The 13,426-nt window shown below is 41.1% G+C and overlaps 1 long non-coding RNA gene across 6 annotated transcripts in view; it reads right to left on the reverse strand.

The window, feature by feature from the left end:
* Positions 1-3,327: 3,327 nt before the first annotated feature.
* Positions 3,328-13,426, reverse strand: part of LOC110080677 (uncharacterized) — a 32,356-nt gene continuing 22,257 nt past the window's right edge. For 5 of the 6 annotated variants that reach the window (XR_013543510.1, XR_013543508.1, XR_013543511.1 and 2 more), the window contains 3 exons: positions 10,762-10,910; positions 9,815-9,942; positions 3,328-7,799 (listed from right to left, as the gene is read on the reverse strand). This is a non-coding gene — a long non-coding RNA (uncharacterized LOC110080677). Of the gene's footprint in view, positions 7,800-9,814; positions 9,943-10,761; positions 12,636-13,426 lie in introns of those variants that run through there. The other variant, XR_002300827.3, reaches the window with a different exon arrangement.

Raw genomic sequence — 13,426 nt, forward strand, 5'->3', positions numbered from 1 at the left:
TCCCTCCCTCTTTCACCTCCGCCATCATGGTTCACAACACCAAAATTCAGCACAGAAGTAAATTTGGTGAGGATGTGTGTAAGCTACAGACAGAAACCTGCAGGCTACTTGTTGCCTCCTTCTGTCTCAGGAGAGGTCTGACAGCCTAAACAGAGACTAAAATGGGTCTTCAAATGTATCAATACCCAAAGGAGAAGATATACATATATACTGATGCCATACATAGGAGGTATTGCAGAAATGCCCCTCCTTTGCTGCGGTATTTCATATAGGCACTGTCTCTCCACTGAGTCTGCTTGTCTTCACCTGGTATATTTCATATAAGAACAAGTATACTAAGCTGCATATGGCATGGCACAAAGTATAGAAAGGATCTTTGATGTTCAGGAGTAGTTCATCTTAACAGATTAATCCCAGTATTTTTCAGAGCAGATATCTCTGGCTCACACAAATTAAAAATACTGAAAACGAAAAATATTGACAATAACCACTGTTTGGGAATTAGCATTATAACAATATGAACTCTAACTAGGAATTAATTAGCTGAGCAGCAATACCCAATCTGGTGCCTACCACTCACAGAATTAAATAAACACAATAAAAAAAATCCACTAATTGAGCTTCAGTCTGGAGAGATTAGCTTAGGAGTTGCTTGCCGTTCAAAAATGCCTAGATGAGATGAGTCTATATACAACAGTACACTTCTGATTGGAATTGGTTGGATCTCAATTTCTAGGAGACAGCCATGGCTGTGATGAAGCATGTGGCTTCTTGGGGAATTCTATGAGTGATAAAGAAGAGGGAAGAGAAAGGAAAAGGAAAGGGAAGATCTTTTGCAGAAATCCCAGAGAAGATGATGGTGGCAACTGCAAGCCCTGATGCCAAACCTGGCCCTCTGGACTTCCCTAGGGGGCTCCATCTCCTTCCCCACAACACCATGGTTTGGCGGTTGGCTACCTTTTACTGTATATTGGTTTTCCCTATTCCAAAACACAGAAATTCTTCTCCTAAGCCTTAGTCACTGACAGGAGGAATTTAAAATTCAAATACGAATTTCTTCCCACTCCTCTGCTGTATCCACCTTCAGCAGGAGATCCCCGAGTCCTTCTAAAGGGAGAAGGAGAAGGTAGGAGATTGAAAGACCGATAGATAACATCTCAAACTGAATTTGTGCCTAAGGCTGAATGAGGTTCCTCACCTTTGGCATAGGGAGAATCAAGCTAGTGAGGCTCACCTTCAGCAGAAAGAGCTCTTGCCAGTCCGGAACTGAGTGTCTGGGGAGGAGAGGCTTGTTAAGGCTGTTGGTAGGTTCATCAGCAAAATGATTTAAGCCAGGAGGCTGCAGAGTGACTTCAGCAAGAAGGTGGCAAACTGGCTATGAATTGCAACGATGGCAAGGATTTGATCTGATGGGCATGACAAGAAGGGTAGAGTCAGGGCTTAGAGGATGCTGTTGATTTATATGGTATTTTAAATCAAGTCATGGCCAAAGGAAAATGAGGGAGGGCTGGGGCCCTGGGTATGTTCATGTCCCATTAGACCTTTATGGGGCTATTTATTCATGATTTTCTTAAGACTTAGTTACCATTTATTTATGCATTTATTTCATCTACATGCTCCCTTTCCACTATAAAGTAGTGCCCAAAAAAGGCTTACACTCTTCATCAGACAATAAGAACAAGAAAAACCAAATTTGACTATGAAATCATGAAAGTAAAATAAAATCAACCCTACCCTAAAAACCATGACAATGAACTAAGTTGTCGAAACAACACAACAGATTAAACCTTATATGTCAGTTTTTAAAACAATGTGTTTCTACACCCTTCTTAAGAGTGGGAGGAAGAGTGGAAACAGATCCCAGCTCTGAAAGGAGTGCTCTCCACTATCTGGAAGTCCCCACAGGGCATCCCAGAAGAGCCAGCCTATGTAGCCTTGGGCAACCTACACATTCCCCTGAAGAAGAGCACAGTGAACCACTTCTAAGTATTCTCTACCTGGAAAATCCTGGAAAGAGTTGTTGCAAGTCAGGATTGATTTGGCAGATGATGATGATGATGATGATGATGATGATGATGATGATGATGATTACATGATCTACAGTTCTCAAGTAGAGTACATTCCCCCATTGTGAGGCTGTTGGCTGCTGGCCATTCAATTATTGGTTGCTTAATCTGCTCGTGTGACCTGATATTCATTGCAAACATCTACACACACAACTGTGGCAAAATGTCAGTCAAGCTCTTTTGAGCACAGTAGCTTGCCAGCAGATTTTAAAGATCTCTTCTTTAAACTGTGGAATTTTCCAAGCAGTTTTTTTTTTTACATTCCCTCCCATATTGGATAAAGATGTGAAACCGGAACTGGTCTGCCAGCATGGTCGCTAACTCACGATCCCTGCACACTTAGAGTATAGGATTGCTCTGTGAGGCTGGACCTACTGAGAATTAGCTGAAGTCACTGAGACATACTCCCAAGAAAACATGCAGAGGACTGTTCTTATGCCCCAGTAAAACTATTGTAACCTGATTGCTAGGAAAAGGTAAGGGAGCAGGAGAAGAGGAAGACCAAATAAGAGATAGATTGATTCTCTGTGGGAAGCCACAGACTTGGTTTTGCAAGCACTGAGCAGGGCTGTTAATGACAGGACATTTTGGAGGCTGGATATGAGTGGGAAAGGGATATTGGGTTACCTCCCCCTGCTTCATTTATTGACCAAATGTTTTGCTGTACGCCTGAGACGGGACATCTGAAACAAGTGGCAATAAAAAAGGAACAGGACTACTGAAAGTCAGCATCTGCTAGGTCACAGTCTTGGTGGATGTGTTTTTCTCAAGTGCTGCCCCTAGGGTTAATTACTGGTACTTAAAAGGTTTCTTTCCCTCTGTTCTTAAGGCTCAGTGGAAGGGCTCCGTCAATTATATGTCAATAACATTCAGTTGACTTCCCTGTGGATCAAGTGCATGTATATTATCAGCTTCTAATTCAAACAGACTTTGAAGTGATTTACTTAAGATATAGAAAATTAAACATGAATTGATGTGAGACATTAGATGCTCTAGCCATGGCACAAGCATCTTAAATATTTAACTAGCCTTTAAATTAACTGGAGAGAGGTGAGAATGTGTGTTTCCTGGAGAACATGATGATCAGAAATATGATTAGGCTTTACATTGCTATAGCAAAGGGCCAATTTGTTTGAAGTATCCTCTAGAAACTCTTAACCCAGTTCTTATAAAGCTTTTTATAGAAGATTCAAATACCACATTCCTGATCTTGTTTCTTAATTAACACTGGAAAAATGGAGCACAGATAGTAGGAAACTAATTCATTTTCAACACTGTATTTTGAAAAGAGGAAAATTACAAATCTGTTTGAGAGATTTCTAGGGAGGAAGCCTTGTTAAACACAGAGGACCTTACTTCTGAGTTAAGGGTTGCCATAAGACAAATCTGACATGATGACACATAACTAATTAATTAAACATAGACACTATAATACATTACCTACTAGATAATGACTGAAATCTTGTTGCTTATTAAGTCACACTAGGGACATTGAATCATTGGCGTTTTGATGAGTCAAATCTTCAGTAAGTTCTGTTGACTCAAATAAGCCTACTCTAGTTGTGATTTACTATACTAAGCAACAAGATTTCAACCAATGTATTTTGTATTATTCCTCAAGTATTATTTGAGGAATAAAGTTACTGTGCAGAAATGCCAATATCACAACGAAAACCTTTATTAGTCATCTCTCTCTCTCTCTCTCTCTCTCTCTCTCTCTCTCTCTCTCTCTCTCTCTCTCTGTGTGTGTGTGTGTGTGTGTGTGTGTGTGTGTGTGTGTGTGTGTGTGTAATAAACTGTGGCTTACATTTTCATTATTGGAACCAATTCACAGAATTTAGGAAAGTTCTTGGGGAGGGGGCTACAATTCCCAGAACCCTCCAGCCAGAATAGTCAATGAATGACCAATGGCCATGACAGCTGGGGGATTCTGGGGACTGTAGTCCAAAATGAAATAGATTTTTCCTGCAAGGTACGCCAGATTATCAGTATAACAGTGACAGCACCATCCTGTACATGTTTACACAGAAGTAACTTTGATAAGGGAATGCAATATAATCACATATTTATGGTAATATAAATTATTTTGCAAACACTAAGGAAGCTGTTGTTGGAGCTTCTTCATCACTGAATCAGCTCATCATCAGTTGCCGTCATATCAATGGCATGCATATTTGTTTGGAAGAAAATTCTATAAAAATGCTTTTATGGGATTTATTCCTGTGCACGCCTAAAAACAGCTATGTAAGTCAATTTCCCTACAGGATATCACATGGAAGAACAAAATGGATTGTACACTACAATATGTGAAGAACGGTTGAACTTTCACACCCTGGTTGTGTCAACATACTTCAGTACAGAAGGAAATCAAATGACCAACTGCATGCTTAACTTAAGCATTTTTCCTACTTAAATTGCATTTTGATGTAACTAGCAATCCCCCTCATGTTTTCTTTTCTGTAAGTTCTGCAAAGCAAGTTATTTATAGAATAAAATTTAATTATTATATCAGTTTTATGATGTTTTGTTTAATGAAATATTTATCAGTCTAAATTGGACCTGGGTTAAGTGAGGTCCTCCAGAGGTTCCATCTCCTAGCGCTCCTTGCCATTGGCGAGACACTTTGCCCACCCCTAATCAAAGTGATTCTTCATCGGCCTGCAAGCATCTGTTAACTAGCAGATACTTGATTTCAGCTTTGCTTGGAATTCTGTGAGCTCAGCCTGTCTTATGTGATGATGAGTCAGTTCAGCCTACATAGAGCATCTGCTATGAACTTGATGTACGCTCGTCCTGCAATTTTTATGACCCTGACCAACGGTTTACCTTCTAGGTGGTGAAAATAACTAAGTGTACATGTGACCTGATCTTGTCAAAATCATTTGGACCTTGGTCTCTATCAACAGACTCCTCTTAGCCTGTGATTGATATATTGCTTTATCACTTTTCTTAGAGTGTATACTTCACAGACATGCTCCTGACACTTTCTAACATTTGTGCTTGCTTTGTTTATCCCCTAAATAGTTTGATTTTGTTGTCACTCCTCATCCTTCTTGTCTATTCATTTTGCAATGAAGTTGCACTGAAAGGCAGCACAACACTGGTGCGGTTGCCATGAGGTCTGTTCCAAGCTCTTTAAAGCACATCTCTCTTTTCATAAAAGCTGCCACAAAATCACAATAGATTTTGAGGAGACGGCTGCCAACATTATACTGTGTTCTGTCATGTTGTTTGACTGCCAGATGGGAAGGTCTGAGTAGAACACTGTGAAGTAAGAGGTTCAAAGCACCCCTACTTCTGTAGCTTTGTAATACATGCTAAACCGGAGTAATTAAACTTCCCACTTCAAATTTCAAGCTAACTGTTGTTGATTGCCAGAAGATGTTCTTTCATTCCTTTGTATGTAATGAAATGATAGTCTTAATCAGGCAATATATCACAACGTTGTCTGTGTGTGAGTCAAGATCCAACACTGACCTTTGGTATTCCAATAACAACAGAATTGGGGTTTTCTCCTCTTCCCCCTAAATTCCTCCATGCCACAAGAAGCCTGTTCCAGAGGTTTTCTCAGGCCACCTATCTATCACAAGGAAGATTTCCAGCTGAATCACTTTAGAGGGAAAAATGTTAAATAGAAATGCTCCTGCAGTAAGCAATCTTCTTAACAATCATCTAGTGTATAGAAGGGCTTAGGATGGGAATGAATGGGAATTCCTCTTTCATACTAGACAGCCTGGAAACCTCATTATACCTATATAAAACTCCATAGCAAAAGCATGCTGTTTATATTCCACGCACAGTACTTAAATCACTGTCTGGATGGTTTACAAGTTAATTATGCAGGGTATACATTGCCCCCCCCCCACAAGCTGGGTATTCAGTTTACTGACCTCAGAAGGATGGAAGGCTGAGTGAACCTTGAGCCAGCTACCTGGGATTGAAGCCAGGTTGTGAGCAGAGTTTTGGCTGCAGTACAATGGTTTAACCACTGCACCATGAGGCTCCTTCATAGCCCTGTGAGGGTCTTGCCATCATCAGAGACCAAAACAGGAACTTTCTGGAGCAAAGTAAAAGTGGCCTTAGATTCCCTGGATCTCAAATCCCTTCATTTCCCTGAGGAACCGTAGATTCGGCAACCTTTAACTACCTTAACCGAGCATTTTTATAGTTAATTCCAAGCACACCTTCTTTGAATCTACTGCAATTAAACATTCATGCACATGCAAAGAGAGGCAAACAGCTTCATACTTCCTGCCTTATTGGACACAAGTCAGTGTAGTTTCGGAAATGGTACACACTTTGCCACTTTGTAGCCTATGGGGCTTGATCTTTTCCAAAACTTCCAAAGGTTTCCAAAGTCTGTTGGCCAATCGCTATTTCTGTGTTACCTTGTATTTTTGTTCTCCTGAATGACAAATTGTGTCATCTAAATCCAATGAAGTTTAGGGCTGGAAGAAGGATTTGTTGCGTCTTTAACTTGTTTTTCTACTGGCACAGCTCCCAAAGCACATATGTAAGGTCATTTAGAATATAACAACGAAGTAAGTAAAACTGGAGACTATTTATAGATTCTTCTTCTCCTGATATGATGGCAAAGAGTTGGTCCTAATGGCCTCTGTGGCCGCACCAGAAAGAGAGAGCCAGTTCCTGTGCACATTCCTCCTTATGTTAGGCACTTCAGAAAGAAGCTGCAGCAAACAAAAAGTGGATGGTTCCATGAGATCTGAAAAACATATTGCAGTATGCTGACACTCACTGCATTTAGTTTTTTTTTCACTTTCCCACTTGTAGCTACCTTTGGTGTTGAAATAACTCTGACTTTTACTGAAAATGCCGAGAGCTCAATAAAATAGAATAAACTCTGGTTTTCTTTCTAAAATGTAGGAATTGCTTCCAAAAATTAAACTCTAGCTGCCTTGAAGAATTTATATTCTTGTAGTTCCTTTCACACACACAGATTGTCAAGAGGATTCCTGCTAGTTAAATAAATTATAAAACGCACCACACTCCGCTGGATTAAAATCATGTCAAAGGCTCCTCCAGCCAAGCTAGAATTCCAGGTGGAAGACACTTGACCATTAATGGCCCATAAGTGATCTCTTAAGTCCAGCCTTCCAAATTCTGAGAAAAATCTTAACATGTATCAAGGCATTTAATTATTTTATATGGACTGAAATCCCAGTGTTGGCTCCAATTAGAATAGACCCATTGATTCAGGGGCTGAATGGTTCAATGGGTCTATTCTGCTGAACCAGCAGTTGGATTTTGGTCATAACTTCCACGTCTTTGCAGTGTCCTGATCTTAAATATTTGACTTCCTCCCTCTTGCAATAAGGTGTGGGGTCTTTTCTTGTATGGATCATATTTCACCCTTGGAGATTATTGAAACACAGAGAGTACGTAGAGCTCTGTGGTTTAGGTTCCTCCATTAACGATCAGCACTCAGAGACTTTAAAATCATGTTATTTTATATCAGTGAAACAGTTGTCACAGAGCAGGGTACTCTTTTCCAGAGATTTCATATCATTGGACGTCACTTGAAATGCTGCAGTGGAGAATGTTCTGTGTTCAGTTGCACTGGCAAATCCCTACCCAATTAGCACTTTATGCATTTTCGGAGAGGCATGACTTAATGGGAACATTTTCAAAACTCTTTCTGCCACATCAGTTTCTTTTCTTTCTTTCTTCTGTCTTCTTCTTAAAAAAGCAGGCCACTCTTCTTTCCAAGCTTACCTGACAAAGATATAAGAGTTCCTATTAAAGCACAGTGTTCCAAAAAGCAGCTCAGAGCTGCTGTCTTAAGATTGATGCCAAGTCTCCTGTAACTACAGTAGAACTTCCCTGCTGGAAGGAGCAGGGGAAGATGTTCAGCTGCTGGTGACCCCACAGGAACAAAGGATTTCTGAGATGTATTTCTTGGATCTGCCACAAGAGGATCCTCCAGCCCAGCAAGAGCTGTGAAGGAAGGAAGTACTGCCTAAAGACATTTGCCTCAAACCACCTTGTCTTCTTGATCTAAGGAACAGATTACTGCATTCATGAAGGCTTTTACAGCCAGGATCTGATGGTTGTTGTGGGTTTTTCGGGCTCTTGGGCCATGTTCTGAAGGTTGCTTTTCCTAACGTTTCACCAGTCTCTGTGGCCGGCATCTTCAGAGGATAGAAGTCAGAACAGAGCACAGACAGAGTTCTGACTCCTGTCCTCTGAAGATGCCGGCCACGGAGACTGGCGAAATGTTAGGAAGAACAACCTTCAGAACATGGCCCAAGAGCCCAAAAAACCTACAGTAACGAACAGATGATTCTTTAAGAAGTGTTACATCAGGCCGATCGTTTATAGGGGCTGAGGGAGGGACTGCTCCTCACTTCCCAGTAGGTGTAATTTGAAGGAGGGGAAGAGGTATATTAGTCACTGTTTCCCCCAAATTCTTCCTTTCCTGCTCAATAAAACATTGCAATCTCTCCCGTTACTACCAAGGCTGTTTCTGTTAGGCTGTTGAAACTGTGGAGCTGTCCAGGCTTCAGGTGCTGAAAGGGGAGCAGCAGCAGGCTTGGTAAGGAAGTACAGCCACTGGCACTAGATATGCCCTCTTCTTTTGATAGCTGGAGCATCAGCCTGTCAGCTTACAAAAGCAATTCCCACCCACCCCCTATTTCTGTGTTAAAAATAACAGCATGAAATACAGAGTTAAGTTCAGTAAAAGCTAATTGTATTTTTGAGAGCAAGAAGACAGCTCTGTTATTCATGTGCAACATCCCAAACCACAATGAGACCACTAAGATATCCCCAAAAGTGAACTTCTGAGCATTGCAAGACTCTTTATTAGAATAAACATTGCAGAGCTTAGGGTGGGGTGGAGTTAGATGTTGCAGCCACAGGATCTGTGGTTAAAATTCCAAAATAAAGATGGCAGGTAGGAAGAATCAGGTCCAGCTGTGGGGTGGTGCACAATCAATCATCTGTCTCCATCTCTATAGACAAAGGAACCGCTAGTCACTCAGTGAGTTCTCACTGTTGGAATTCAGTAACCTTCATATGCTGCCTTTAAGAGGTTTTAGCTGCGAGGGACCTTTCTGAGCTTGGATGACTGCCAATCAATCCAGCAGCAATCAATTGTTTCCTGTCTGCCTCAGATTTTGAAGAGAGACATGCCTCTCCACTTGAGAATTTTCTTCCCACCTTTTTTTCACACAGTTAGAATTTGTAGTCAGTTAGTCATGCAGTCAGCCGTGTAGTGAGTCAGTATGCAGCTAGTGAATCAATTAAGCTCTCTTCATGTAATCAGTTAATATTTTTCTACATAATGCTGTTTGTTTTGATCTAAGAAGAACAGTGAGTAGATTAGTGTTCTTTTCTCTTACCAGTGTCTCAGAGTGAATTATTGCGACAGTAAGTGTCAGCTGAGGAAAATTAACAATAAGGGGTGGTTTACTGCAGGGAGCTAATTCTGCTCTGCAAGTCCCTGAATTTTTTCCACTGCATAGCTAGATGTTTTTAAGTCAATAATTTCAACTATCTGTCAATACTCACTTGTGTTTCTTCCCCACCCCTGTTCCTCTGCAATGCACAGCCTGATGAAGAGTCCACCTTTTAATTTTTCCCTAATTTATTAAATTTAATTATGCCAAGAATATAAGAAAGAATAAAACACACAAAACACATACACAAACAGCTCAAAGGGAAACACAACAAACTTAGAGATACAATGATAATAATAACAATATCTATAGATAAGTTCCTATAACTACCTTCTGATTATCTTCAGCTGTATCCATGTGAAGTGGTCATCTGTATGTGATGAGTTTGTATAGCAGAGTTACAAGGTCCACTGAATTACAGGAAATGGGCATACATCTTTTTGTGGTGAGTGGTTAACCTCCAAATAATAGACAAATAATTTAAATACACCTAAATGTCAATAAAGTTTGGAGAGTCATCCAGTGCAAAATTAATTTTTTTGTAATAATTTCCCCCTGAAAAGAACCTATAAATGGCCATTAGAAAACATAAGCCTAACAGACATCAGATGAGTTGCAGCACTAGCAGTTAGACGATTTATTCAGAAGTTTAATAAAGTGCTGAGGCATCCAGTTTACTCAGAACATGATATATATATATATATTTGCTGAATAAGTCACAGCTCAAGATCTGTGAACGGGGCCAATACGGAAACCAAGGTTGCCTTCCATTGTTCCAGCAATATCCATATTCTATTTATTCCTGAAATGAATGAAAATGATATTCCTGCATGTCACGTTTGTTAGCTGACAGCAAATATTTGTAAACCAATATTGTCAGTTTCTTTCCCTATATTGATTTAGTCAGTGTTTCCAAGGGTGAGGTTTGCTCTGGGGCATTTAGTGCTGCAAGACTGCATTTAGATACTAGCAGCTCACCTTTTAATGATATTTAAATGCTTCCATACTAGTGTTACTTGACCCTGATTTTATATTTTCTATGAAATGGAAGAGGTTTACAGCTAGACTTCACAATCCTGTTCTTTCTACATTTAAAAATCTAAGAAAAGGGCAGCCACTGGTTTAGCATTTCTCTTCCAATTTTGGCTTAAACTGATTGATTAGTTCAAGATAAGAAATGGCGTCTACATTTCACTGAGAAAAAACAGATAATAGAATCTAATACTCAAACACCCACCCGGCCATGGTTTGAAACCAAATGAGAGTTTGATTCTTACCAATATATGGATAGGGGCCATCTGGGAAACTCAAGGATACCGTCCATTGCGTTTTATCATAGAAGAAAGGAGTGATATAATTGTAACAAATATATCAATATGATAAAAATGGCCAGTCCCTTAGCAATGCATTTTCCTAGCTGAATCCCCTTTAAAGAAGAAAAAAAGAGGTATGGATTAGAAAAGTAAACATTCCACCGAAACACAGCCCATTGAAACCACTGGGACCGTCATCTGAGAAATGTGTAGAGGAAATTATGTCAATAGGCCAACCTATATCAGAAAGACCCATGTTATAATAGTGCCTTAAGACTTCCAGGAAGATGCCCTCTCTCCATGTGTCCAGGATTGTAGGGCGAGTCCTCTTACCCATCACTTCCAGTACTAACATGTTTGTATGTGGATATCACCAGTGCACATGGGCAATAGATTGCTGGAAGCGAAAGTAGGAGCCTGGTCCTATGTGTATTGATTATGGCTAATCACTGGATCTTAGTCTATTGACACGGGCAATGGTAGGAAAATAAACTCTTAGAAGAATTAATATAGTGAGATGCTGAAGCCAGTGGTAGGCTGGAGCTCTGAGATCCAAAACTAGTGATGTTCCTTATATCTATCTTAAAAGTCAGGGTCATAGACTTGAATAAGGATGAGGCAAAGGGAGCTCAGAATGTACTGTAGATCTCTAGGTGCTTTGGATGGTGCTGGCAAGTATTTCTGACTCTCATTCATTTAAAAGAGGGATTTTCAAAGTTGGGGGGGGGTCTAGGAACAAACTTTCTGTCCCCTCCTGGATGCTTTGGGGGCTGTGTGGACAACCACGAATACTCCCAATTGACAACGACAACAACAACAAAATAATCAAGAAATAACTTGGTATCCACTTCTGCTTTTGGAAAAATTAGTATGTGTGCTTGATAGTGTGTGGAGAGGGAGGGCATGAGACATATGCAGATGTGAATTGCAGCTCCTAGGAAGCTTCCAGGATCAAGAATCCACTGTGGTTGTTCATCCATTAGGGTAAGAATGATACTGTTCTCCCCCAGACTCAGACTACTTTCAGCCATATCACTTATGCTTGCTTCCATTTTTTGTGTGTGAAGACACTAGGGAGAAAAGGTCTGTGAAAGGTCAAACTCCCCAATGCTTACAGTTTACTTCCTGAGGTGATCAGCTTGAGCTGCCCAAGCTGGGCCTGGACCAAAGGAGGTCCCACAGTTCACTTCCTGTTGCACTCTAAGGATCCTTACCACTTAGGAAAGCCTGACAGAATAAATGGAGTCAGCTGTCTCAAGGCACTTGATCCTCAGAGCTAAAACCAGCACAGAAGGGCAGAACCACCACCTCACTGAATAGCTGTGTTGGGCAACAAGGCATCCAGGGTGGATTTAGGATCAACTCTCCAACCCACATTCTGAATAAAGGCACAAGCTCTGGAGAAATTTCTTGAAGAAATAGGGGAGGGAAAGCCAGATTAAAGAGAGAATTATAAAAAAAAACCCAAAGAACCAAGCCAACGTACAAAAACAGTTTGGAAATAACCTCAGCAGAAACAATAAGGTCTAACTAGCCTATGCTAATACCTACACGCAACAGGGTTCCTGAGTTCACACAGAGTACAGCTGAAGTAGATAGAAGGACAGGCTGAACACTTGTAGAAATGAGTCCTAAGCAGGCTCTGCACTTGCCCGCTTATGTACTTTGTGTCTGTTTTGTGCTTTCAAGTCTGAACTGACCAATAGGGGTTTCAAGGTAAGTGAGTTATTTAAGCAGTGTTTTAACCAATTCCACTCCCCCAGTCAGCTTCCATGGCCAAGTTGGGATCTGAACCCTTCTCCAGAGTCCCAGTCCATCACTCTATCCATTTATGTATTTACAGTGGTGCCTCGCATAGCGAGGTTAATCCGTTCCGGATTAACCTTCGCTATGCTGAAGCATCGTTAAACGGTACAGAAAAGCCCATTAGAACGCATTAAACATGGTTTAATGCGTTCCAAATGGGCCAAATACTCACCGTTCAACGAAGCTTCGTAATGGCCGGCAGCCATTTTCGCGCCCTCGCCTCGCTTAACGAGGGCGCGAAAACGCTGCGGGCGGCCATTTTAGGCCATTTCCCGGCTTCCGGCGGCCATTTTGGCCGCCGAACAGCTGATCGGCAGGGGTCATTTTGCGAAGATCGGTAAGCGAAACGCTTACCGGTCTTCACAAAGCGAATTTTTCCCTATGGGAACAACGTTGTGCGATCGCATTAGCGATCCGAAAAAACGGATCGCTATGCGATTTAATCGTTATACGGTGCGCTCGTTAAGCGAGGCACCACTGTATATAGTCTAATCCCTGGTAATAGTGATTGCATCTGACTGTAGAGCAGATGTTGGGAGTTTGATTCCCCACTGTGCATTCCAGAAGAGCCAGCCTGTGTGGCCTTGAGTAATGCACAGCCTCAGGGTGCCCCAGAAGAAGAGAATGGCAAATCATGTCTAAGTATTCTTCTACCTAGAAAACCCTGAGAAGGGTCACCATAAGTCTGACTGGACAGCACATGATTATTAAGAATTGCCAAATCCAGTATGGTGCAGTGGACAATGTGTTGGACTAAGACTCAGGAGACGTGGGTTCAAATCCCCACTAGCTAGAAAACCCAGAAAAGGGGTTGCTATACAGT

Source organism: Pogona vitticeps, chromosome 3 (genome assembly GCF_051106095.1).
Source record: "Pogona vitticeps strain Pit_001003342236 chromosome 3, PviZW2.1, whole genome shotgun sequence".
In the NCBI taxonomy this organism is placed as follows: Eukaryota; Metazoa; Chordata; class Lepidosauria; order Squamata; family Agamidae; genus Pogona; species Pogona vitticeps.